Source organism: Chlorocebus sabaeus, chromosome 26, assembly GCF_047675955.1.
Source record: "Chlorocebus sabaeus isolate Y175 chromosome 26, mChlSab1.0.hap1, whole genome shotgun sequence".
NCBI classification, from domain to species: Eukaryota; Metazoa; Chordata; class Mammalia; order Primates; family Cercopithecidae; genus Chlorocebus; species Chlorocebus sabaeus.
This window is the reverse complement of record NC_132929.1, coordinates 8605987-8632784: the sequence shown is the minus strand read 5'-3', so window position 1 is coordinate 8632784 and position 26798 is coordinate 8605987. Positions and strand designations below refer to the sequence as shown.

Here is a 26798-nt window from a genome sequence, read left to right as displayed (position 1 = left end):
AAAAGAATCAGACACTGTTCTAGTCTCAAAGACCCTCTATGTCTGACACAAAATCTTACTCCGCCTTTCAGGAGCATTAGATATAGCTGATCAAATGAGGGGTTGAAAACTCCTTTTCCTTGCTTTAGGCCCTAACCCTCTTTTGTCTTCTCTCTACTTTGTGGGCATTCCTCCATCTCCTAGGCTGGTTCTTCATCTTCCCAATCTCTAAACACAAGAGGGCTTCAGGACTCAGTCCATGAACCCCTTGCCTTATCACTGGGATTGCTGAGGTGCATAGAGCCTTGAGACTTTCTGATGGATCAAGCGTATAGTAAAGAAACTGAGGGAGACTAGAGAAGTCACTGTCGCCAGAGTTAGAGTCACTGCTGCTGCCACCCCCGGGAGCCGCCAGAACCCTTATGTCATCACCGCCATCCAGATCCCTGCACTGCCACCCCCGGGAGCCACCAGACCCTTATGTCACCACCGCCACCCAGATCCCTGCACCTTCACCCCTGGGAGCCACCAGACCCTTATGTCACCACTGCCACCACCCAGATCCCTGCACCTTCACCCCCGGGAGCCACCAGACCCTTATGTCACCACTGCCACCCAGATCCCTGCACCGCCACCCCCGGGAGCCACCAGACCCTTATGTCACCACCGCCACCCAGATCCCTGCACTGTCACCCCCGGGAGCCGCCAGAACCCTTACGTCACCACCGCCACCCAGATCCCTGCACTGCCACCCCCGGGAGCCGCCAGACCCTTATGTCACCACCGCCACCAGATCCCTGCACCTTCACCCCCGGGAGCCACCAGACCCTTATGTCACCAGAGCCACCACCCAGATCCCTGCACTGTCATCCCCGGGAGCCGCCAGAACCCTTATGTCATCACCGCCACCCAGATCCCTGCACCTTCACCCCTGGGAGCCACCAGACCCTTACGTCACCACCGCCACCCAGATCCCTGCACCTTCACCCCCGGGAGCCACCAGACCCTTACGTCACCACCGCCACACAGATCCCTGTACCATGACATCGGAGAAGACCTTCAGGCCGCACCGCACCTTCGAACAAAGAGTAGAAGTCCGACTTCTCCGAGAGCAGCATCCACCCAAAATCCCGGTGGTAAGAGAACCAAGCAAGGGTTCGAGAAGCAGCTTCCTGCCCTGGATAAAGTGCTGTTCCTTGTACCGGACCACATCAACCTGAGTGAGCTCATCAGGATCATTAGAAGGCGCTTACAGCTCAGCGCTAATCAAGCCTTCCTCCTGGTGGCGAACAGACACAGCGTGGTGAGCGTTTCCACACCAGTCTCGGAGGTGTAGGAGAGTGAGAAGGATGAAGATGGACTCCTGTACATGGTCTGTGTCTCCCAGGAGACATTTGGAATGAAATTGTCGGTGTAAAACTAAAAAAAAAAAACATCTATTTTAGAATTTTTTTTTTTTTTTTTTTTTTGAGACAGAGTCTCGCTCTGTCGCCCAGGCTGGAGTGCAGTGGCCGGATCTCAGCTCACTGCAATCTCCACCTCCCGGGTTCACGCCATTCTCCTGCCTCAGCCTCCCGAGTAGCTGGGACTACAGGCGCCACCTCGCCGGGCTAGTTTTTTGTATTTTTTAGTAGCGACGGGGTTTCACCGTGTTAGCCAGGATGATCTCCATCTCCTGACCTCGTGATCCGCCCGTCTCGGCCTCCCAAAGTGCTGGGATTACAGGCTTGAGCCGCCGCGCCCGGCCCTATTTTAGAATTTTGAAACCCTTACCAAGGAAAAATTAAAGGATGTTACCCACTGAGATGGATCAGTTCATCTAATCGGAGGTCATCGAACAGTAGTGTTCCCACCGGGGAGCGTCAGGAAGTTGTGTTTGTATTTCAAGTAGAAAACTGGGCTCCGAGTGTGCACGTTCAGCTTTGGAAACGATATTATTTAACATAGGCTAGCTTGGTTTTAGATTTTGAAAGTTTAAAAATAAAATACTTTGCATTCTAAAAAAGAAAAAAGCAGACAAAGAGACTGAGGGAGATGTATGCTCAAGCCATGGGTGTATCTTGTTCTTCACCGAACAAGGGGAAAGTTTTACATTCATTTATATTCATTTTACAAGTTTGTAAGACATATACAGCTTAGGGAGAAAAATATGAAGCCCTCTGTTCTGGGGAGAAAGCATGCAGGCATTTGTAGTACTGAGACTAAAAGTAAGGGGAGAAAGAGTTGCTGAGGTAAAGCTAAGTTAGAATATGAATTACTGTTACTATAAATGACACTAAATAGAACCCGTGAAAAAGGAGAAAATGTGAACTGTACTGTCCTCCTAAATAAAAGTAAATTAAAAGAACAATGTAGGCCAGGTGCAGTGGCTCACACCTGTACTCCCAGGACTTTGGGGGACTAAAGTGGGAGGATCCCTTGAGGTCAGGAGTTCAAGACCAGCCTGGGCAACATAGGGAGGCCACATCCTACAAAAAGATTTTTAAGAATTAGCTGGGCATGGCAGCATGCACGTATAGTCCCAGTTACAGAGAGGCCGAGGTGGGAGCAACACGTGAGCCCAGAAGATTGAGGCTGCAGCGAGCCACGATCATGCCACTGCACTCTGGCCTGGGTAACAGACGGATAAGCTGTCTCAAAAAAAAAAAAAAAAAAAAAGAAAGAAAAAGAAGAACAGCGTGAAAGATAATGCATGAAAAGCTCTTTGGTTCTTATTTTCATGAGTTTACAAGCTTCACTTTTTCTGCCTTCCCATTTTGTACCACACAGACATTTACCACTGGGAATCTTCCTCGTCTGTGTCCCAAGGTCATTTGAACACCAAAGTTACACTTAAGAAGGAAAGGTTGTCAACTCAGAGGGATTGCAATAGAATTCCCTTGGAATTACCCATAACATCTATTTGAAAAGAAACCCTTGCAAACCATCACATCATGGAAATCACAGTCCATGGTGAGAAAACTGCCAAGTTTTTGAGGTTGCAACTTGGAACACACACCCAAAAAATGTGTCTTCATCTCCAAGCATCTTTGGTTTGGAAACTGGGATAATAGGGCATCTGATCAGGCTTCCTCAAAAGGATATCCAGTATTTTCCCCACTTCCGGTGGCAGAAACCTGGTTGGTGGTCTAAGCCAAGAAGAAAAAGATATTTCAGTTTGGAAGAGGAAAATAATTCTAAGTTTATTTTTTTAGAGCCACGATTTAGAAGAAATAATAAACAAAATAAGGGATGCCTCTTATTTAAAATCAGTTTTTGTTTTATCTGAATAGTCTGCTTTGCCTTGCTCATGAGTATCTGTGGTTATGTGGTCAGGCCTGACACGTATCCCAGCCGGGCTGGGTGACATTCCCGTGCCCTGCCCTCTCCTCCGGCTCTCCCGAATCCTGGGCCTGCTGGCCAGCAGCCTTGTGCTTTTAGGAAGAAAGGGTCTGGATTTTCTGATGTTGCTCTGCTTCCAAACAAACCCAAACTAATTCGAATTCACAAACTCTAACAAAGGTGATGCCTTCCCTCTGAGAGTGTCCAAAGCCACAAAGCCAACCGCATGGCAGTTTGGGAATGGCAAAACTTTAAAAAGTTTTTGGTTTCATAATGTTAGCATTTTGAAGGGTTTAAATGAATAAAAGCCTTAGATTTCTCTGTGTGGTGAGTAGGAAGCACCCGTTCTAAAATTAACCAAGGTGATCAGAGGTAACTAGGGCTTCTCCCCTTTAAACAGTGATTCTGTTTTCAAGATCAGTAGAAATAAGAAAAAGATGGAAAAGTATTTGTTCAAAGAAAGGTGCTACCTAGGTTACCTACCTTTACTTTCTCACTTTTGGATGCTGCTGTCTTTTCTTGGGGGAAAAATGGCTGAAAATAATAATGGCGGGAGTAAGAGAGGACTAAAAGAGAGATGAGTTTCAGCCACATTTGGAGAAAGGAAGAACTAGATGAACAGAGCTTGGGTGATGGCAGTCGGATTCTTTGTTTGGAGGAACTATTAATAGTCTTGATTTAGCGCTTGGGCTTCTGTTTTCTGTCTTTTGTTTGTGTTTTATCTGATTTTTTCCTCCTTGAGGCAGCTTGAAATGAAAGAGCAAGGGAACAGAGCTAACATAGGGTGGAAATACGTTTATATGTAATTAAGGTCTTACTTCCTCATTTTGCTACTACTGAAGCCCAAGGGAGACCAAGTTCTATTCCACACACCATGTGAGAGGAAGAGGTTGACTGAGATGAGTTAGGCAGCTTTATCAGCTTGTTGGTCAAGGGATGTAGGATCCTGAGATGGATTCCATATCTTGGTTGATGTTAATATAAATATAACTTTTAATTTTTTGCTGAAGAACCAGACAGAAGTTTAAGAAAAGAGAGTTTACCATCCAAGAATTTAATTTGCTTTTCATCAGGGTATGACAAAACCGGCATGCTAGGATCCGGGCTCAACTAACCCGAGTTGGTGAAAGGAAACAAGTGAATTAGAAATAAATGCCAGGAGGTTCTGAGAATTAGAAAAAAGATGAGAAGGGTCAGGGTGAAGATGGCAAAGAGTGATGGTTCTCAAAATCCTGCTGCAGCGTGAGAAGTAGCTGCCCTTTAGTGTAAGGTCTGGGCTTAGGGAGGAACCCAAGAGAGTAAGGATGGGGTCAGCAAATTCATGCTTAAATGAATATGCCCACATTCGTTTGCCCTATTGATTCCAGAAGTTGAAATTGAGGCCTTTAATACATTTAAACCCTTAGATCATTTGCTAAGAGTTCAGGGGAAGAAAGCAGCTGGTTCATCTCTGGTATTTTCATATAGGTTTTCTTCATAGAAGTTACTGGTAAGTGGTATTTTCAATGGAGAACCTTCAGAAAAAAAGACGCTTGGATTATCTCATCAGGTTGCAGAGAAATGTTCAGACTTGTTAACCCTTTTAACTCAGCTAAAAGTCCTTTAAACCATAAAACAAAGTCCCTGACACTTTTGGGCCGGGGGCTTGAGTGAGTGACTGCTCCCTTGGATGTTGCGCATCTCCTGTGGGGACTAATTTCGGGGCTTATTGGATGATGGGGGTCAGAACGCTCACTTCCTCTGTGGTCGGCTCCTGGGGCTGTTTTGATGCTGGTTGGCTTTCTGTGGGTCTTCTCCCTTATCAACAGAGGATACACCCCACTTCTCCAGGTGAGTCCCTTATAAAACAGCTGCTGTTTCACAGCACATTCCCTTAACCCAAGCCCTTTCCTCCCTATCAGTTACACTAATTGAAGATCAAAACCATTTCCCCCCAAACCCCCATTACGTATTTCCTACTTATCCTCTAAGAAAATAATTACAGGTTAGGCTTACTCTAGAAGCGGTAGCAGTCAGTAGAGGAATGAGGAATGACATCCTAAAATATGACTATTAGAGACAAAAAGAAATTAGAACGCTAGCATGCAGTGGGCATTTAATAAACAGCTGCTGGGAGTGGTGGCGGTGGAGAAGAGCAGCGCACAGGAGGAGGGGAGAGAGGAGGGGCTGTAACTCTTTAGAAGGAGCTAACCCTTTAGAAGAAGGACAAAATTGCGGCAAAAAAAGTCTGTCCCTTGCTTTTCTCCCATTGACAAATCTAAGACTGATGTCTACCCTACCTCCCACCTCTCACAAAAAACATTAGAAAGCAACATATTTAGATAACCTGGGGTCATAAAGGAGAGTTGAAATAGAAGCTTTAGCAAATAGCCCCCATATCATCAGGCCTTGAATTACCGGCAATTCCAAACACTACCTGAGTCTCCATCTCAAAAAGCTCTTCCCTCTGCTGGCTGGAGTGCAGTGGCACGATCTCCGCTCACTGCAACCCCCAGCTCCTGGGTACAAGCGATTCCCCTGCCTTAGCCTCCCAAGTAGCTGGGATTACAGGCACATGCCACCACGTCTGGCTAATTTTTTGTGTTTTAGTAGAGATGGGGTTTCACCATGTTGGCCAACATGATCTCGATCTCCTGACTTCATGATCTGCCCGCCTCCGCCTCCCAAAGTGCTGGGATTATAGGCATGAGCCACATGCCCGGCCACCTCTGCTTTGAAAATACAGCATCATCTCCACAGGCAATACACTGAAACCCCTCTCCACACCGAAGCACACTTGTCTGTGAAGAAAAATTTGGGAAGCCATAGAGGAACAATAGTTCCTTTGCAAATTACAGCTTCATCAGAAGAAAAGTTGAGGCAGGCATATAGTATTTTATTTTATACACCACAGACAGACCAACAACCCCTAGACTTGGAATTCAGAATTAACAAAAGCGGCCGGGCGCGGTGGCTCAAGCCTGTAATCCCAGCACTTTGGGAGGCCGAGACGGGCGGATCACAAGGTCAGGAGATCGAGACCATCCTGGCGAACACGGTGAAACCCCGTCTCTACTAAAAATACATAAAAAACTAGCCGGGCGAGGTGGCGGGCGCCTGTAGTCCCAGCTACTCGGGAGGCTGAGGCAGGAGAATGGCGTAAACCCGGGAGGCGGAGCTTGCAGTGAGCTGAGATCCGGCCACTGCACTCCAGCCTGGGCGACAGAGCGAGACTCCGTCTCAAAAAAAAAAAAAAAAAAAAAAGAAGAATTAACAAAAGCATTAAATCCACTGGGCTTTGAGAAGGGTCAGTGTTTTTTCGTATGTCTTCTCTGCTGCCATTATTTGCATAACAAATCGCTGCGAAATGCATTCATGTCAGATGTTGGAAATAAACTCTTTGGGGTATAGCTATTTTTAAACAACCCATAGTTATATGGATGTTTTTAAAACATTCAAAGCCTGAGTTTGTGTTTCAGATCATAAGTGGTCGCAGGAACTCTATATTGTTGGTCTGGTGCTGCCCTATGGAACAGAGTCTGAAGTCCCTCAGAAATGATGATGTTTTCAAGAGTTACAAAAGTTCACATTGACTGTAGATTAAAGCCCTGTATTTCTAGGTAGGTACACAGAAATCCCTGGTGCCAGTTTTTACCTCCACTTTGGAGAGCATTGAACTTTCCTTGCAAGTATTCAAAATACTTCCCCACCAAAAGATTTTACTTACTGACACTGGGAACAAGAATCCCCACCCACATTCTTCATCCTTAAGAATCAGAAGTTAGGAGAGAGAGGAAAAAAAAAGGCTGAATTCTTTGAGATGATTTGCATGGGTGGATTATTTGTGTCAGTCTGTGAGAGGTTATCTTCATAGTCTCTAGTCTACTTGTCCAAGCTTACTATTCCCACAAAAGATTTTTCCTGCAGTCTAGGGAGTCTCATGATTGCCTTCCTGGACCTATGCAATACCAGCCTTCCCACCCCACCCACACACTTTCCTCCCCTGCAGCCTCTGCAAGCCCTGGCTCCTGGGGCTCCTTGAGCTTGGACTGCCAGCTCCACTTCCTGTGTTCTAGGCGAGCAACAAATACCCTTCAAAACTGCCATCGAGCCCCACCTATTTTATAAAAACTTCCCAAGCTTCCATGATACATGCGTTTATTATTAACAATAGTATTAGCCGGGTGCCTGTATTCCCAGCTACTCGGGAGGCTGAGGCAGGAAAATCACTTGAATCCAGGAGGTGGAGGTTGCAGTAGCTGAGATGACACCACTGCACTCCAGTCTGGGCGACACAGTGAGACCCTGTCTCAAAAAAAAAAAGTAAAAATAATATTAACTAACATTTATTTAATACTCAGCCAAGTTTGGTATTAAGTAATATCTTGTTTCTCATTGAAAAAACAACCCTTGAGGAAAGCACTATTATTATCTCCATTTACAAAGGAGGAAATTGAACTCAGGTGGGCTAGATCTATGTGACTTAAAGGAGGACCTTAGTGAGGACAGGTTAAGAATCCAGTGTGGGGGTTTGGTGCCTTGGACTAAAGTGGTTGAGTAAGTGGCGGGAGATTATAGTGGTGAGGGGTATTTAGAGGGTACAAACCACTAGACTTCTTGGTGGCTTGGATCCTGCCCTCCAGATCTGAAAGGTTACACTTCATCCCATCTTTAGATGTTATTTGCACTGTTTGAACACTCCCCAGGGCCCTTGCTGCTCCCACCCCTAATTGATCTCCACCTTTCTTCATATCTGAGTTCGTATGATGGCGTCTCCTCAGACAGGGAGGGCTTTTCTTATACATACTCCTGGGAAAATTAGGTTTCTACTCTTAATAATGGAACTGCCCCTCTTTGTGTTACCTCTGTGGCACTTCCCTGAATTTTTAAATATTTGAGAAATTACTTAGCTGATACGAGAGGGAAGATGTCTATTTCACTCACTTTATTTATAGTATCCTCTCTACTTACGATGCAGTGGTACTCAGTGAAATACAGGTTGAATCTGTCCAAAAAAAGAAAAGAGCATTTAAAGGAGTTCCTCCTCATTTAGATCATAAATGGAATGAAATTCCGTCCTAAAAGGAGATTCATCTAGAGGTGAAAACAGGAGTTAAAAGGGAAAATGAAACTATTTCAACCACTATCTCACCAAAAGAACAACTCTAAAAATGTGATCTGGGGAAAAACAATCAACAAACTAATGAAGAATAGAAGACAATGAGTCAGGAGTGACTATCCCTTACAATAGGGATGATTATTTTAAAAAATCTGTCTTTATCTAATGGTCAGTGGCACTCAGTTATATGGCCAGACACAAGAATTAAAAGATTTTAATCTCCTGTCACTTATTAGTTCATATCAAGTAATTTTATTTACTTTTTTTTTATTACTTTATTTTATTTTTGGTCTTTGGCCTTCCAGATCCCCCAAATTTTGGATAGCCTGAATGTGGGATGATCCTGTATTACAGTTCAGAGAAGTGAATTTCCCTTCACCAGTCCATTTGCTTTTAAAAGTAAAGAAGACATTAAAATGAGTTGCAGATAAAAGTAATCCTTATTTAGTTATTTTGCTTTCTCAACCAGCATAAGGTCTCTACATAAGGACAAAATTTGGATTCAGTATCTCCTAACTCTGCCACATGGGACAAATGCGTCCCCCCTCATTTCTGTGTGGGTGTTTGTCTAAATCTTGTCTCCCTTCCCACTACTGAGGTCTCACACCTTGGAGAGTTCTATCTAGATACAGACCATGGTTATATATGCCGGTAACAAAATAGTTGTGACTGTTTTCATCACTCACGAATCTCACCCTTTAAACAGATAAGAGTGATTTACATGGATTGGCAGGAGTCAGAGAATCTTTATTGCTTTTGTAAGCTGAGACAATATGCCAAGTCCATACCAACACCAAATAAGGTATCTTGGAATGTGATTGCATCCATATGCTTTCAGCTAATGCAGCATTGGCACAGAGCACCCATTTTAGGAAACTGGCCTCAAAGGACAGCACGGGCTGTTGATTTGATTCCCACCGTTCTACTCCAGCAGCCACATAGAGAGTCCTTCATATTAATTTTAATGTAAATTGGAGGAAATCTTTCAATCTTTGAAAACTGTCCTTCACCCCCCTATCCTGGGGACCTGTGTTATTCACCAGCTAGAAACACTAGCAGCTGGAAGTAGAAGATGGCCTCTCTGGTCCTCCTGGTTGCGTGCGTCTAAAGAGCTGTAAGGTTGACAGAACTTTTGCGTGTTTGTAACTTAGTAAGAAGAATAACTTGGTCTCATACATCGTTGTGCCATCTTAGACTAGATATTGCGTGACAAATTTTTGTTATTGGGTATTTCTCTAGTTACATCAGTATTAACTAGAGTAGACCTTGAGGAAGCAGACAAGCACATTTTGCTTCATTTGGGCTGGAGTTTTGCTATGCAGCTTCTGAGTTCTTGCACATTGCATTTTGAGTCTGTGGCCAAATAGCCTGCTCTTGCTCCACGTAAGCAAATATTAGCATTCTTGCCATCTACCAGTGTCTTTTCTCTAGGGGATGACAAAACATTTGATGTGAAGCAAATGTATATAGGTGCCAGCAGATAAAGAGTTTTTTCTTAGGTCATCTACCAGCAAATACTGTATTTTACCTACCAATCTCCCTGTTCACTGGGAGGAATTCTGAAATCCTTAAGTAAAAGAAGTTGAAACTACTAACATGTTCCTTTGTTGTATCAATATTTCTAGTAGTCGGGATGCATGTTTTCTGTTCCCAGTAATTTTATTAGGTTACTAAAAAATTATGATTTGGTTAGGAGGGAACATGAGCCAAGTGGCAGGGCTAAATCCCGCCTTTTATCTGAGTCGTGACAATATTTTAACCGCAAATGTTTATCTTTCATCCTCAGGGGAGATGAGTAGCCTCTTTTTTGAATCATCCTCTGCAGAGTGCAATAGATGTAAAGCAGCACTGTTATCCAAATTGTTAGCTCTTACAGCCAAGCTAGACTCTATTCACCGTTACAAAAACCCAGTGAGAACAAAAACATGTTAAATGATAAAGAATTACAAAATCACGTTTCAATTAGCTTCGTTAATTTGGAAAATGGAATTTCCCTTTGTATGACTTGGAGTGATCAAAATTTACCAAATTAAGAAGAAATTCTGACATTCTGCACTATAGAAAGGATGAACCATATTGGGCTTATTCTGCATCCTAATTTTTAATATCTATTCATGTTGATACATATGGATCTGATTACTTTTTTTTTTTTTTTTTTTTTTCTGAGACAGAGTGTCGCTCTGTCGCCCAGGTTGGAGTGCAGTGGTGCAATCTCGGCTCACTGCAACCTCTGCCTCCTGGGTTCAAGTGATTCTCCTGCTTCAGCCTCCCAAGTAGCTGGGATTACAGGTGCCTGCTACCACGCCAGCTAATTTTTGTATTTCACCATGTTGGTCAGGCTGGTTTCAAACTCCCAACCTCAAGTGACCCGCCTGCCTTGGCTTCCAAAGTGCTGGGATTACAGGTGTGAGCCACCACACCTGGTCTGGGTCTAATTACTTTTAACCACTATACATTATTCAGTTGTGTGAATAAACCATGTTTTTCTTTATCCATACCTCTTTCACTTCCTGTTCTTAAGTTAGTCACATCATTCTGGACCTCTGCTGTAAAGGAGAGCCAGCAATCTGTATGTCTTTCCCTTTTTTTTTTTTTTTTTTTTTTGAGACAGAGTCTTGCTCGGTTGCCCAGGCTGGAGTGCAATGGCACGATCTCCATTCACTGCAAGCTCTGCCTCCCGGGTTCACACCATTCTCTTGCCTCAGCCTCCCAAGTAGCTGGGACTACAGGCACCCGCCACCACACCTGGCTAATTTTTTGTGTTGTTAGTAGAGACGGAGTTTCACCGTGTTAGCCAGGATGGTCTTGATCTCCTGACCTGTGATCCGCCCGCCTCGGCCTCCCAAAGTACTGGGATTACAGGCATGAGCTACCGCGCCCGGCCTGTATATCCTTTCTTCTTCATTGGATCATTAAAAAGATGAACAAGACAATAATGTGAAATGATTATAACTCTTTCGTTAGAAAGTGGTACAAACATGAAAACTAATGCTATTTTCTTATATGTTATGATTTCCATCTAAAAGGACAAGATTCCTTGATCATTGTTTTATTCAAATGAATAGTAAGTAATAATCCATTTGTGAAAGTGATGGGAATATAAAATTAGACAAATGTGATTAGCTGGGCCTTACCGCCACAAACTCTGCCCAAGATAATGCTGTCAAGACCCAAAGACAGTCATAAATGTTCCTCATAAATGACAGTTTAAGCTGGTGAGTGGCTGAGGTCCAGCATTCCCCTTGGTTCCTAGATGGATGGTAAAGTTACTTGGACCATAATTTTCCATCTTTCTTCTTGGAAAGAGTGACTGGAGGCCACTCAGTAAAGTGAACCTTGGAAATAAGACTTCTGTCTCACACAATCTAGTCATGAAAGGGAGCTATAAAAATAAACACGTATGCAGAGCCTAATGGAGACGTGGCAACAGGCCTGAGGACATGCCATCCCTGAATCCCCTCCTCTAATTCTCTTCTAGTTCTACTCGTTTCAGAACACAATGAATGCATCAGTTGTAGCCAAATGTGTGTGTTTTCTGAGCTTGTTTATCTGAAAAGTAGTTGAAGGAGATAAGAATGAGCGGCTTTGGAAAGAGCCAGCACTAGGAAAATTGGGAAGGACGTAAGAGAATAGCATTTCCACAGCTAAGATGCTATCTGGAAGGCGCCTGAAATATTGTGAAGATAGTGTGGGGTCATGTCGTGTTCTAAGAGAAGATGGGTCTCTCTTTGTTTCTACATACAAACTCCAAAGTAAACTCCTAGGTGGCTATGATTTAAGAATGGAGCAAAGCATTAGCATTAAATGGCAAGAAGTCTGGGTTCAACATAGATGAAGAGAGACTCCTTTGTTTTTCTCGCTGCTTTCCTGGTTTCTCATTAAATCGGTCTGTGCTTCCCTGGGATCCTTTGATTCTGTTTTTGCCCTCTTTTCACTGAATCTTCCTTTAATTTCCTTTGGTTGGATCTGATGACATTAACTCTTTCCATCAGTTTCTGAGCATACCCTTTTGGCTTGTTTCCTCTTTTTTCTTAAATCTCAGGGCAATATTTTTCCCCCAGGGAATTCGATCTCAGTGTCTTTCAACACCTTCACTGTTGGCCTGTGGCCTCTCAGGCTGCGCTAAGCAGGGCCCTGGGGAGTCTTCCACTGTCCTTGGAGAGCTGCCTCTCTATGGGCTGTGGAACACTTGACCTCATGTGTCTCCCCACCACCCTTGTGAAGGAAGCAGCCATTAGGCCCTCTTGACATATGTGGAGGAGTCAGGAGTCACTATTCTGAGAGACACTCTACGGACCACACTGCTAAGTCACTGATGGATTTTGACATCCAGAGGGAGGGTCAGCTCCCTTGAGTCTCCCTTTGAGTGATTTCTAACTACTATTTCCATCATTCGAGTTTTGTTATCCAAACAGACCTTATCCAAAATTTGCTGTTATTATTAGCAATGTCGTTGTTTGACCTCTCCAGACTACTTACTCTAAACAACATCTCCCACACTGATTTTATATGTCGGGTCTAATACAGTTTGGGGAAAAGGTTACTGAGTACCTAATCTTAACCATTCATTCTTTGTGAATAGGCCCACCGTGTGTCAGATACTGTGCCGAGCAAAGACAAGAGACGGTCTCCTGGCTTAAAGATCTCACAACGTAGTCAGGAGAGTCAATCCTAAACCGACAACTATATAATAGGGGAATAGCAATGAAAAGGATAATAGAGAAAATTTAGTCAGCCCATTTTTGAGAGTCTGCAGTGTGACAGATACTGTGCCAGGCATAGTTTATATAGTCATGAACAGGACAGATAAACTTATAATTAGCAAGCACAAGAGACAGAAGAGCAAATAAGTAACCCATTGTATAATTACAAATTGTGGAAAGTTTATGTTTGGCTGAAGAGGGCTGGTATTAAGAAACCTACTTTAAAAGAGTAGGGAGAGTAGAACAGTGATGACATTTAATTCTGGGAAGGAGCCAGTTACAGGAAGCATAGAAGGAAAACACATCGTAAGCAGAAAGAACACCATGATTGGCAGCCCTGAGGCTGCTGAGAGCTTGGCATACTGAGAGATTAAGATGGGCAAAGACAACTGGAACTAGGGCAAGACACCTAGGCAGGGCCCTGAAGATCATGAGACGGAATTTGGATTTTATCCTACAGGAAGCCTTAAAACAATTTGTAAGATGAAAGTAACCTGACAACATTCATGTTTGTTGTTGTTGTTGTTGTTGTTGTTGTTGTTTTGAGACGGAGTCTCGCTCTGTCGCCCAGGCTGGAGTGCAGTGGTGCAGTCTTGGCTTACTGCAAGCTCTGCCTCCCGGGTTCATGCCATTCTCCTGCCTCAGCCTCCCAAGTAGCTGGGACTACAGGCGCCCGCCACCACGCCCGGCTAATTTTTTGTACTTTTAGTAGAGACGGGGTTTCACCCTGTTATCCAGGATGGTCTCAATATCCTGACTTCATGATCCACCCACCTTGGCCTCCCAAAGTGCTGGGATTACAGGCGTGAGCCACCGCATCCGGCCAACATTCATGTTTTAAAAGATTATTCTGTTTGCTGTGTAGACAAATAAGTGCACAGAGGCAAGAGTAGATAAGGAAGTTACTGAAGTAGCTCGGGTGAAAAATGAGCATCTTAGACCTGGCTGGTGGAAATTGAGATGGAAAAGTGTGGAGAATTTCAAGACTATGTTTTTGAAGTAGAAAAGACAGAAATTGGATTTAAACATAGGAGTTGTGCAAAAGGAGAAGCCAGATCCCAAGTTTTGATCATCTTAGTGAATGTCGATGCTGTTTACTGAGGTGACTAAGACAAAGAAAGGAACAAATTTGTGTTATGGTGGGCAACTCAGGGAATAATTGGAATTCCTGGACAGCTATTCATGTCAGGATGTTCAGCAGGGCAGGGGAAATGCAAATCTGATGTTGAGAATGTAGTTTGGAGTTGATGATACAGATTTGAGATTCATCAGCAGAACAAGAGTAGCTGAGTTTATAGCTAATTATAAAACAGAGGGCTGGGCACAGTGGCTCACACCTATAGTCCCAGCTACTCAGGAGGCTGAGGTGGGAGGATCACTTGAGCCTAGGAATTGGAGGCTCCAGTGAGCCTTGATTGCACCACTGTGCTCCAGCCTGGGTGACGGAGTGAGACCTCGTCTCTTAAAAGATAGAGAAGGGTCTAGAGAGTGAGCCTTGGAGCCTGAATAGATTTAAGAGTCTGGAGAAGAAGAGACAGTGGAGGGAACAGAGCAAGTGATCCGAATGGGTGAGATAAGCGACCAATGTTGAGCGTGAACCTACCTGACTTGCCACTGATAAGTATTTTTTCCTTGCAAATAAAATTTAAAAATACTGTTTCTGAAAATGTTCAAAAAATTCCAAAGCATTATCTGTGTGTAATCTGTCACATTCGTGTAGATATCTATCCACTCTGAGGTGAGCGTGCAGTAAGAGGACTATGTAAGAATCTGAGCCTCTAAAAACCGCTGTTGGGCTCCATACTCCAGCCCAGGCAGACTTGGCTTTCGTGGTATGAAGGAAATGGGACATACTGCTTTTTAAATAGTGCTCACAGTTATTAAATAACATGATTAATAATAACATGACCAAGGACTTTTAAAAGTTCCTTTCCCACCTCTCCCCTCTCACAGGGGTACATTATACTATCTGTTGGTGGTGGCGTTGCTGCCATCCCCAAGTCCATGTTTCAACTGTGTGTGGCTTTCAGCACTTCAGTGAAATCTTATTTAGTCACAGATGCTGTTTTATAGAACTGTAAAGAAGGGAGCACATGGCTTTTGGCAGGGGCACACTGTTCAACGTGGCCTTCCCTATTTTTGCAGTAGGATGTTACAGCTCCAGGCTCCATGCCTTCCGCCTTGTAAGTTCAGGGAAGCCCATTCTGTGAAGAAAACTTTTCGAATGTGAAAGTTACCCACAAAGCATTCTGGACCATGGGTGTGACTAGACCTCCAACATGAGTTGGAATAGCAGGTTTCAGGGGCTTTGTTTCCACATAGTGCCTTTAAAATTGGTATTTTAAAAATGGTTATGATTGTACCACCATGTCCTTATTTCTGATAATAGTAAAATTGCTACTTTGGCATTTTGTTGGTTTAAAAAAATCTTAAAAAGTGCTCAAAACATGTAAAAATTGTCTATAGAATGTACGTGAGAAGAAACTTAAAACTTTGAGTTTTAGAATTTAAGCAGTTTTCCTGGAATGACAGCATCTGTGAGAATTTTCTCATTCTGCAGAGATGACCTCTTTGGGCACACCTTGGTGTAGGCAATAACAGTAGAAACTCTCTATCTTTGAGACAGACCATGAATGGGCTCTTGGGTAGGAGGGACAGGGCAGTGCCTTGGGTAGTTAGTAGTATCTCAGGATATGAGTGAGTACCCTGCCTCATGGAATATTCTGCCCTCCTCTATTCTCTCCAAGACAGAGTAGCTGCAGCATATTGTCCTACTCTTGTACCCAATGGTGAGACTCAACTGGAAAGATTGGTTCACTGTCCAGAATCAACAACTGAGGAAAGCCAAGAAACTCAACAAACAGGAGAACTTACACCTGAAAAAACATGCTTGTAGGCAGAACAGATGTTCAGAACGTGTGTTTTATAATCTCAGAGAACTATAAGATACAGACACCTTCATAAAAAAAGAATCCAGTGGAGAATATAGAAATTAAAATTTGAGTTGATGAAATATTTTTAAGAGAGTAAGAAATACTCAAATAATGCAAGATTACTTCCCAGAAATGAAAAGACATTGTATCTGTTATTGAAAGAGCCAACAAAGGCAATGAAAAATAAATGCACACATATATGCACCCTTAATTCTTTATAATGAGCCTTGAGAAATCAAGGATTTAGAAAAATGCTGAGAGACAAGAAACTTCTCAGCAGCAACACAGCATACAGGGAAAAAATAGAGTAATAAATGTAAAATTCTGAGGGGAAAAAAATCAGAACCTGGAATTCTAAATTTAACCAAACTGTCATTAAAGTAAATGAGAAAAGTAAATTCTTTTGAGAAATATAGAGCCTAGAAAGATTACTAGTCATAGATTTTTTTTTTTTTTTTTTTTTTTTTTTTTTTTGAGACAGACTCTCACTCTGTCACCCAGGCCTGGAGTGTAGTGGTGCAATCTCAGCTCACTGCAACCTCTACCTCCTGGGTTCAAGCGATTCTCCTGCCTCAACCTCCTGAGTAGCTGCAATTACAGGTGTGTGCCACCATACCTGGCTAATTTTTTTTTTTTAGTAGAGGCGGGGTTTCACCATGTTGGCTAGGCTGGTCTCGAACTCCTGATCTCAGGTGATTCACCTGCCTTGTCCTCCCAAATGCTGGGTTTACAGGTATCTCATAGATCTTCTCTTGAAGTTGTACTTCTTCAAGTTGAAAATGAATCTAGGAATAAATGGAGTAGCAAAAGGTATAATGAGCAATAACACTTATAAAATAATGGTTAAAGCATTATTAATAAAATGTAAAGCATTCACGTTTGATAATGTGGAAATAAAATTGCAGATAATATCAAAATGGGATGAGGCATTGGATGTGACCATAGAATTTAGGAGGAGAAGGAAACGAAAAGCAAGCCACCCTTATATTTTTCCAGGTTAGAGTACTGAGATATAATTAGCTGTAGATAACCTTAAAATCACATGTATAATGGGTGTTAAGATTTAAATATTAGCCGGGCGTGGTGGCTTATGCTTGTAATCCCAGCACTTTGGGAGGCTGAGGCAGGTGGATCACGAGGTCAGGAGTTCAAGAACAGCCTGGCCAAGATGGTGAAACCCCATCTCTACTAAAAATACAAAAATTAGCCAGGCATGGTGGTGGGTGCCTGTAATCCCAGCTACTTGGGAGGCTGGGGCACAGAATTGCTTGAACCCGGGAGACAGAGGTTGCAGTGAGCCGAGATGGTGCCACTGCACTCCAGCCTGGGCAACAGAGTGAGACTCCATCTCAAAAAAAAAAAAAAAAGATTTAGGTATTTATTATTCAAAAAGTTAGACTTTATCGTGTTCAAACCCGTAAAGGAAAAATGAAGCAAAGACAGTTTGGTGAATCTAACAAAAGTTAGGAAAAGATGAAAAAGTAAATAGCCAGCAAGCTTGGTGAAGAAAAGTACAAAATAAATATGAGGATTAATCTAAACATATTCATAATCAAAATAAACATGAATGGACCAACTTTACCCAGGCAGCTGAAAGGAAAAAGAAATGACTCCTTTAAACCTGTGAGAGGACAAGACAATCTGCCATTATTTGGATACTCTGATTATCTCTTAGAAAAATCTGTGATATTCGAACAGTGTTTATCCATCTCCAACAACAACAACAAAAGAAGCTGCCTCACACAATTTCAAATAATTAATAATCTAAAGGACAAAAGCAAAACCAAAAATATAAACAGTATCATAAGAAAATACAAGACCTCTTTATTAACTTGGAAGTAGACAAGACCTTCTTGCAAATGATTTAAGAAGCAAAAGACATGAAGAAAGTATTTGTGAATTTGACTGTTTCAGATTTAAATTTAAAAATGATAAACATTGTAAACAAAGTTAATAGACAAGCAAAAGCATGGGAAAATATATTTGCAAAATATTTAACAAATGATTTTTACCAAAATCTATGTGATTTGCAAAATTTCAAAAGTTTGACAACAACAATTATCAGCCTTTAGTAGTATTAAATTATACTGTCACTGTGGAGGACTATTTGACAGACTCAAATAAATTAAAACTATGTCTACCTAATACGCTAACAAATCTACTTCTTTATGTCTGTCTTAGAGAAACCTTGCATGCTTGCACAGGGACACTCAGAAGTTCTGGAAGGATACATCCCAAAATAAGAGTACTTGAGTTGTGGAAGATAACTATGTCTATATGTGTTGGGGGAGACAGAGGGTTTGATTCAGAGGTCTCTCAGTGGGACTTTATCTGTAATGTTTTATGTTTTTATAAGGAGAATGCATATTACCTAAATTAGTTAAGGATTAATTTTGCAAAATATTTAAGAGTGGAAGTTTTATTTTCAGTTTCATAATAGAATTAAAGCCTCTCTCTTTGCAGTTAAAAGAAAAAGTAGCCTGTCTGTTAACGCCAAGTTTCAGGTTGAGCCCACTCTTTATGTAATCATGAATCTCTGTTACTCAGTTCACTTTTTATAATAGAGGGAGTTTTTAGATGAGAAGTTTATATACACCCTTCACGTTGTACTGATGGATTTTGGTTGGAAGTCGTCTGCGTTTATCTTTAGGCATATCAATTTTAAATGTTTAAATATCTGTAATTATTTTGTTTAACGCCGATGTAGTTGGACTTATTATTCAGTCCACCATTTGAGATGGTGAAATCTTAAAAATACATCAAAGGCAAATTATTCTCTCCAGTCCTGTTTCAAGTATGCAGAAAATGGTAGGTAATGCATTTACATTTTTAATTTCATTATATAAATGGCATTAAACTAACCATAAAATAATTGCCAATAACAACATTGTTTCACTGAGCTTTTATACATGACTATAAATCATTTTTCCTCATCAAAATGAGACGTGGTTTTTTTCTTTCTTTTTTTTAAAGTTAGATCCTAAATGCCCAACTTTTGACCATACTTATCTTCTGCTTTCGAATTTTTTTTTTCTATCAGTCATTATATTTCTTTAGGAAACGTCTTTAAATTTTTTTAAGGGAAGGAACAAAGCTAGCAAAGAAACAGATGTGTCCCATATAAAATATGCAATAAATCTTGTCCCACAAATTCGTTGCTCTGAACTTTCTGACAGAAACTGTCAAATATCCACTTTAATTCAGGAATAAAATGTTCACTCCATGTCATGGCGCCAGCCCCCATATGCCAGAATAAAGTTAGTGACCAGCCATAAAAACAGCAGCATAAGCACCTTTGAAACGGTACAAGTCATCGTGGGTGAGAACGCCCCATATAAATCCATAGGGAATTAATCTTGGCTTTGCTACTATCCTGCTGTGCATTTACAACAAGCTGCTACTCCCACACAGCAGAAGTGGTAATACTTTTTAAAAGGAGAGAGAAAATAAGAGAGCCGTGTGTCCACCTAATGAGCTTGTTGGTTGGGGGAAGGGGGTTGCATGCATCAGAAAGCAGTAGGTTTTCCTCCCCCTCCTCGGAGCTCTGGAATCCCCTTGAAGAGGCAGCAGCTAAGCCTCAATTGAACATGTGGGGTTCTTCTTCAGCTTGCCTTGCCTGCCTTCGCAGATCATGTGAAACCAATCTCCCTGAAGTGCAATCACAAGAAATGACTTCAGCTTCATAAATCATTGTTATCATCCCACAGGAGGAGGTAATGCTATGGTTTTTCTCCAGTAAAACATTTGAAGCCTCTGGTTTCATGAGCTTTTTTTTTTTTTTCACTTTCTGAAATCAGCTTCATGCCCCTTGTACAATTTGCTTCAGGCTTCTGCGTACAGGAGATGGTGGCACTTCTCCAATTTGCCTAATATTTGAACATTTTCCCCTCTCAGATTTCGAGGGAGATCTGTTTCCTACTGAATGCGTGCCTGTGTGTGTGGCTTGTCATGTACACAGAGGTTTCACATGTGCTTCCAAGAATATACTGATCCGCAATAGTTTTTGCATGAAGGATATTTTCTTTATACTGTATTTTTCAAATACAGAATAAGTAGTATAAGGTTTAAGCACAGGACAAGGAAATCTCAACTTACTTCGCAGTATTAGACACTATTTTAAAATGCACTTGTAGCCATGTAAAACATTTCTCTAAGGCACAAAAATAGAAAGACTAAAGGGTGAAGCAATGGATGATTTCCAAGTTAAGTCAAATGATAAAAATCTACCTTAATTCTATTTGGTAATATTTTAATAATCCTTCATAAACACTTCTCTCCTACAAGATCTCATTTAGGAAGAACGGTCAAAAAATTATTTTGAAATGCTTTCATGAGTTTCTAGAAAATGTTTTGTTTGAATAGGTGCCATACTCACTTTGAAATAAAGGCTAATTTTTAAACAATTATTTTTAATAATTATAAATTTAAATAGAAATTAATTATAAAAGTATTCATTTAAAAGTTGACCTATACCTGTACCTTTATGTTAAATAAAAAGGGAAAAAATGAAAAAGCAAGAAAAGACATTATGTTCAATATAATTTCAGCTATATAACCAAAGCACAAATGAGTGTGTGATTATAAATATATACATTTATGAAATGAATCAACATATTAATAGTGGCCATTGCTTAGAGAAAGTCTTATGCACTGCTTTTATTTTCTTATTTATATCTTTCTCAAACGTTCCACAGTGAGGATTTATTACTTGTAAAATCTGGGGAAAATACCAAGGGTTGTTAAAAAGGAGGGAAGAAATGACCCACAGTAACATTCGTTCTTATTGAATGTATTGTTAAATTGTTACCATATCAATGTGATTATTCAATGTTTGTACAAATTTTTCTTCAACAAAAGCTTTTTCTCTGAAGATGACAGTTATGATTGAAAGGTGACTGGAGGATTCCACCTGGAATTCTGTTCAATTCACTGTCAGCACTTTCACCTCGACTTAGAAGCAGTGTGGCTACTTTAAAAACCAAGCCTCATTTCTTTCTTTCCTTTTACTGGCTCTGATAATGATCACTTCTGCTAGTAGTTCATCTACTGGTGGAACAGATCAAATGTTCTTTAATGTGGAAAATATCTTCTACAGCATCTTCTTTGGGAATCCCAGTTCTCTCAGCATTTTCTTTTCCTGCAAATATCACCCGAGAGACAGATGATGACCTTCATCACACCTAGATACTTGGTAACATCAGAGCTCTTGAAGTCATCTTGGTAATTCTTGGGTACCATTTCTAGTGGACCCGTTTTAAACCCCCAGCTATGATAAACCCTTGACCAAGTGAAATAAAAATGGGTCTAAAAGTAATTTGATGTTGTTAGCAATAGCCAATATTAGGGAAGTTAGACTTTTGTCAGGTTCTATGGCCCTGTAAATTCAGTTTCCTAAGTACATTTAGACTTTGCCAGGGTTTTAAAGGAAGATTGATTTAAGGATAGCAATGGCTATTTTGTGATTACTTGCAGGAAATTCTGGTAGTCTATTCATTTTTATGACTAAACGTCTGAACAATTGTTTTTCTAGAGGGAGAGCTTCAACTATTTAACAAATGTGTTAAGTTACACAGATGTCAGAGGTTTCATGTAAATAGATCTAGAAGAATAAGAAATTTCCTTTGTCAAGGTATGATGCTGTATATTGTAAATCATGTATAAGTATGGCTTCTTTCTTCTCTTAGTTTTTCTTTAGTTAAAATCAATCTTAAGCCATTAAGATCTCTGACCCTACCTAATAGCTTTTTATCTGAATTTTACTGTTTATAATGTGATTGAAACTATTCTTAATATTGGATGTCCTTCTGAACAATTTGTAAAAAATATGTAGAATGGTTACTTTATAGAGATTGTAGAATTTCCTGTTACCTGTGAGTATAAGGTGTGAATAGAGGACTTTAATGTGGGTGACTGCCCCCTGAAATTTAACTTATCCATGCCGATGGTGGTTTTTCTGTTATGACTTGTTTCTCTATTGTTCCACTCTGTAATAATATGACAGTTTTATAGTTTTTCAGCAGGAACCTATAAAGAATCACAGTATGTCACAGTGAAAACTAGACGGGAGTCTGGGGACAGCTTCTTTCTTTTTTGCCCAAAACTATTTGTATGACCTTAGGCAGGTCCCTCGCTTTCAAAGTGCTCTGCAGCTGCCTCCACACAGCATCTGTTGTTTCTTCTTCTGATTATATTAAATGAGCCCCTTTCTTCAAAAAGCAACTGAAAACAAACGAAAATCAAAAATCCTCTTCACCAGAGAGGCAGACATAGCAACTGTAATATTCTGGTATGTTACCTTCTGGCTTTTTTATAGATATAATATTTTGGCAACTATATATAGAATTTGTGTGATATACATTTTGACATCGCTTTAGGCACATCATGCCACTGCTTTATATTCTTTATTTGTAATTTTGGCATAGCATTTTCCCGTGATACTTTTTGCAAGCACGTTTTGTGGTATGTGGGTCTAGAAAGTGTACTTTAATCCTCGGGAGCTTACTGTAGGGATACACGTCTTACTAAGGAAAACCAGGGTGCTCAAATTCCCCAGAGAAGTTTCACAGGAACCCAGGAAAGGCTGCACAAGCAAATGTCGTTGGATTACAAAGAATTATAGTGGTGGTGGTAGTCATTATCGTGATTGACATTTACTTAACTAATGTGCCAGGTGCCATGGCTGAGCACCTTACAAACATCTCTTTTAATTACTACAGCTGTCGAATGTCGGTTCTATCATTACTTTCATTTATAGATGAGAAAACTGAGTCTTAGCCACATTAAACAACTTACCCAGTGTCAATAGTTAGAAAGTAATGGAGCATTTGGAAGCTTCGGCTCCACTATTATCCACAGCGTAGAACCTAAGAATTCAGTAGCACAGCACCTGGCATACTCTGAGCATTCAGTGAATGTTCATCATCATCATCATTGCCACCACCACCACCAATCTGACTGTCCTAGGCCATTGTATTAGACTACTTTACAAGCATTAGCTTGACTGTCGTTGGATCTTAGTAGCTATGGCTGGTGAGGGGAAGGGGACACAGTCCAGTACATGATTCTGTTATTGGAAAATCCACTATTCAATCTCCTATTACCGTTTAACTTAGCTCATTTTTAAACTATAGCATGAGGGGTTTATACGATGTAATTTCTTAAGTTTTGTATAGCTCCAAAGTTTTCAAGTATAGGGTTTCATTTTATCCAGTGTACATATGGACAAGTTAAAGTCTGAAGAATAAAGTATTGACCCTAAATATCATAGAAAATCATCAGAGGCAGTTATGGGAAACCCAAAGATGCCAGTTGGAGAACCTTTTCTTCCACTTAAAAAAATTAACACGGGGTACTTTCCTTCTTTAGATTTGCTAAATTTCTAGTACTAAAATGCTATGAGATTTAAAAAATGAGATAATTGCTTTTGAAGAACACTACTTTAAAGAAGAAATAAAAATAAACATGCAGGCCGGGCACGATGGCTTATGCCTGTAATCCCAGCACTTTGGGAGGCCAAGGCGGGCGAATTACGAGATTAGGAGATCGAGACCATCCTGGATAACACGGTGAAACCCTGTCTCTACTAAAAATACAAAAAATTAGCCAGGCATGGTGGCGGGCGCCTGTAGTCCCAGCTACTTGGGAGGCTGAAGCAGGAGAATGGTGTGAACCTGGGAGGTGGAGCTTACAGTGAGCCAAGATTGCACCACTGCACTCCAGCCTGGGACAGAGCGAGACTTCGTCTCAAAAAATTAAAAAAACAAAACAAAACAAAAAAAACCGTGTAGCCTGTTACCACTTTGCTTATGAACCTGCTACAAATTCACCCTTTTGTGGACATTCTCACCAATTTTTAAAGCAACAAGTTACTGATTTATAAACATTAGGTTTACAGTCTCAAGTGCTAGGCATTCGAATACAAAGTTTGAAAGAAAAAAGCCATAGTCCATGCCTTTCAGAAATTATACACCTTCAGACTAGTGCTAATGTTAAAATAAGACAGAGTTGTTTGGGAAAGAAGACCTTCCTCCAAATTAGTATACCTGCAATTTATTACCAAATGGTTGTCCAGAGTCTTGTGACTGTAAACCCCATTGCTTTTGAAATTTCACTAAGGTTCTTGAGGAAACAAAATGCAAGAAGCCTTCTTTTAAAAATTTAGCTTCTTTGCAATTCCTGAGATTTCCTAAATGGTGTCTGCTGTCTGAATGATAAGCCTATAGAGTTTAGTTTCCCTACATGACACCTGAAATACTTCTAAATTATTGTAGAAGGTTGGACCCTTCCTACTGGAAATGAGATGGCTGGGAGGCAAGGTAGACGTTACAAGGAAACAGGCTTTATGTATAATTATTTTTTAAATTACAAGGAAATAGGTTTATGTATAATTATCCCTTAAGTGAAAATGGTATCTTATAAATATGGTTGTTTAGAAGTATCTGTGAAAAATAACTAAGGAAAAGCATTTTACAAAAGACATCTGTCACTTGTATTAATGCTGATAAGTTAAAGGCATGTATGGGCCTAGAAGATGGTACAACTTGGAGAATTTCAGGCCCTGTTTGAGAATGCAACCACCTGACTCCTATTAATGTTAATGAGTCTCTCACCAGATCATTCTAAAATTGTACCCCCATGGTCTGTTTTAAAGCATCAAGAGTCAGGAAATGTAGAGTGAAAGCTGAAATTCCATCTTGGAACCTTGTCTCTGATGTATCTATTTCCGTGGAAGATGTGTCGTACAGAGCAGCTTCGAAATACCACCTCAGTGTTTGGGAATCCTGGAGAAAAATGCTGCCCCTTGGGAAGCAGCAGGGAGCGTTGGAAAATGTAGATTACTAGTCACAAATTATTAGCCAAAATTATTAAATTAATAGTCAAAAGACCTGGATTCTGTGACTATTAGTGTAATCCAAAAAGTCACTTCATCTACTTGGGTATCCATTTTCTCCATATTGAGATTAAATCGTTGGGCTAAGTTATAGCAAAGTTAAGGTTATACTGTCTTATCAGCCTCCTCAAGTAATTGCATCTGTATCACTCAAAGCGAAGAGGTTTCTGTGTACAGATAGTTGTGCAGCATTGAGGGACTTCACTGGACTACACAGAAGCAGAGGAAAAAAGGTAGTAGAATATTAGCCACGAATTAAATGATTGCCTTTAAGAAGAATGAGCAGAATCCTTCGTAAAGTCTGAAGGCCAAGTGTTTTGTCAGTACTGTAAATGGTTGAAAGACTCACCTGGGGGCGAAACATCTCATCTCTAGTGAAAATATATTGGGGAAAAAAAGTGAGTTTACTTCTGAAAAAGTGTGGGTAAATATACTTCATTTAGATCCCAATTATACTTGTGTCCGATTACCTCCTAGAACTATGACTTGATAAAATGTTTACTTTTGCAGTAGTTACTATTGAGCACAGACTAGGTGTATCATGAGGTTAAGTGTTTGAGATTATTAGTAATCCCTTAGTATCTGTGGAGGATGGGTTCCAGGACCCTTATGGATACCCAACTCTACAGATGCTCAAGTCTTTCATATAAAATGGTGTCATATTTGCTATAACCTACACCTGTTCTTTAAATCGTCTCTAGATTACTTATGATACCTAATACGATGTAAATGCTATGTAACTAGTTGTTATGACTGTGTTGTTTAGGGAATAATGACAAGGAAAAAAAAAGCATGTATATGTTCAGCACAGAAACAGCCATCCATTTTTCCCCAAATGTTTTCCATCTACAATCCATAACCCACGGATGCAGAGGGCCAACTGTACATTGTGATCTGAAATCGTACCTATCACCTATACAAATTATTGTTACAGTCATCAGAGAATATAAATGAGTCCATGACAACTGAAATATTTCCAAAGTATTGTGGAAGGTCTGACCCTTTTTATTGTATACAAACAGCACTTTGTAATTCACATTGTTACACCAATAAGATATATTACGAATATCATCATACTAGATTTAGAGATAGAGGCTGAGAATTTCTAATCTGAAAATCCAAAATGTAAAATGCTCCAAAATCTGAAACGTTTTGAGCACTGACGTGGCACTGAATAAACTGTCCATTGTGCACCTGCATTTTGACAAGACCTGCATTTTGACTTGACTTTATGTGACGGGCCTCGGCCAAAATGCAGGAGCACAATGGACAGTTTATTCAGTGTCCTTGAGGGAAGACTAAAATGACCTTCACGCACTATGTATAAGGTATATATGAAACATCAATGAATTTCTTCTTTAGACTTGGGTCCCATCCCCAATATATTACATTATGTATATGCAAGTATCCCAAAATGTAGGGGACAAAAATTGAAATTGGAAACAATTCTGGCCTCAGGCATTTTAGATAAGGAGTACTCAGCCTATAGAAAAGTGTACATGACTTAATATTGTAAGTCCCTTGTAAGTTTGATTGCCTCAGGACTCACATTTTCAACTGTGTGTAAGGGAATTAAGTCACACTGCCCTAACTCCGCCATCGTGTGTAATGAGTTGGCGTTGTCCTAGACATTTAGAGTGTTACCAGTCATGTGTATGTGGGGAAACTGAGAAAAGAGCTGCTCAAATCCTTTTCTGTGTTCTGCAGTTCACATGAAGGACCCTGGCTGAGAACAGCCCCAGGTGCCCAAGTTAGGCAATGCCATTTCGTGTGGGTGTGGGGGGAAGGTGTGGGGGTGTGTGTGCATGTGTGTTTTGATGTGCATAAAATACTCTGATTCACTTAAGGGGCAACTAGAAATGGCAGATTAAAAT

General features: G+C 40.8%; 1 protein-coding gene and 1 pseudogene across 4 annotated transcripts in view; both read left to right on the top strand.

The window, feature by feature from the left end:
• FMN1 (formin 1) overlaps window positions 1-26798 on the top strand; it is a 386235-nt gene that overhangs the window by 315862 nt on the left and 43575 nt on the right. The window lies entirely within an intron of this gene.
• On the top strand, window positions 197-2530 carry LOC140710371 (uncharacterized; annotated as a pseudogene).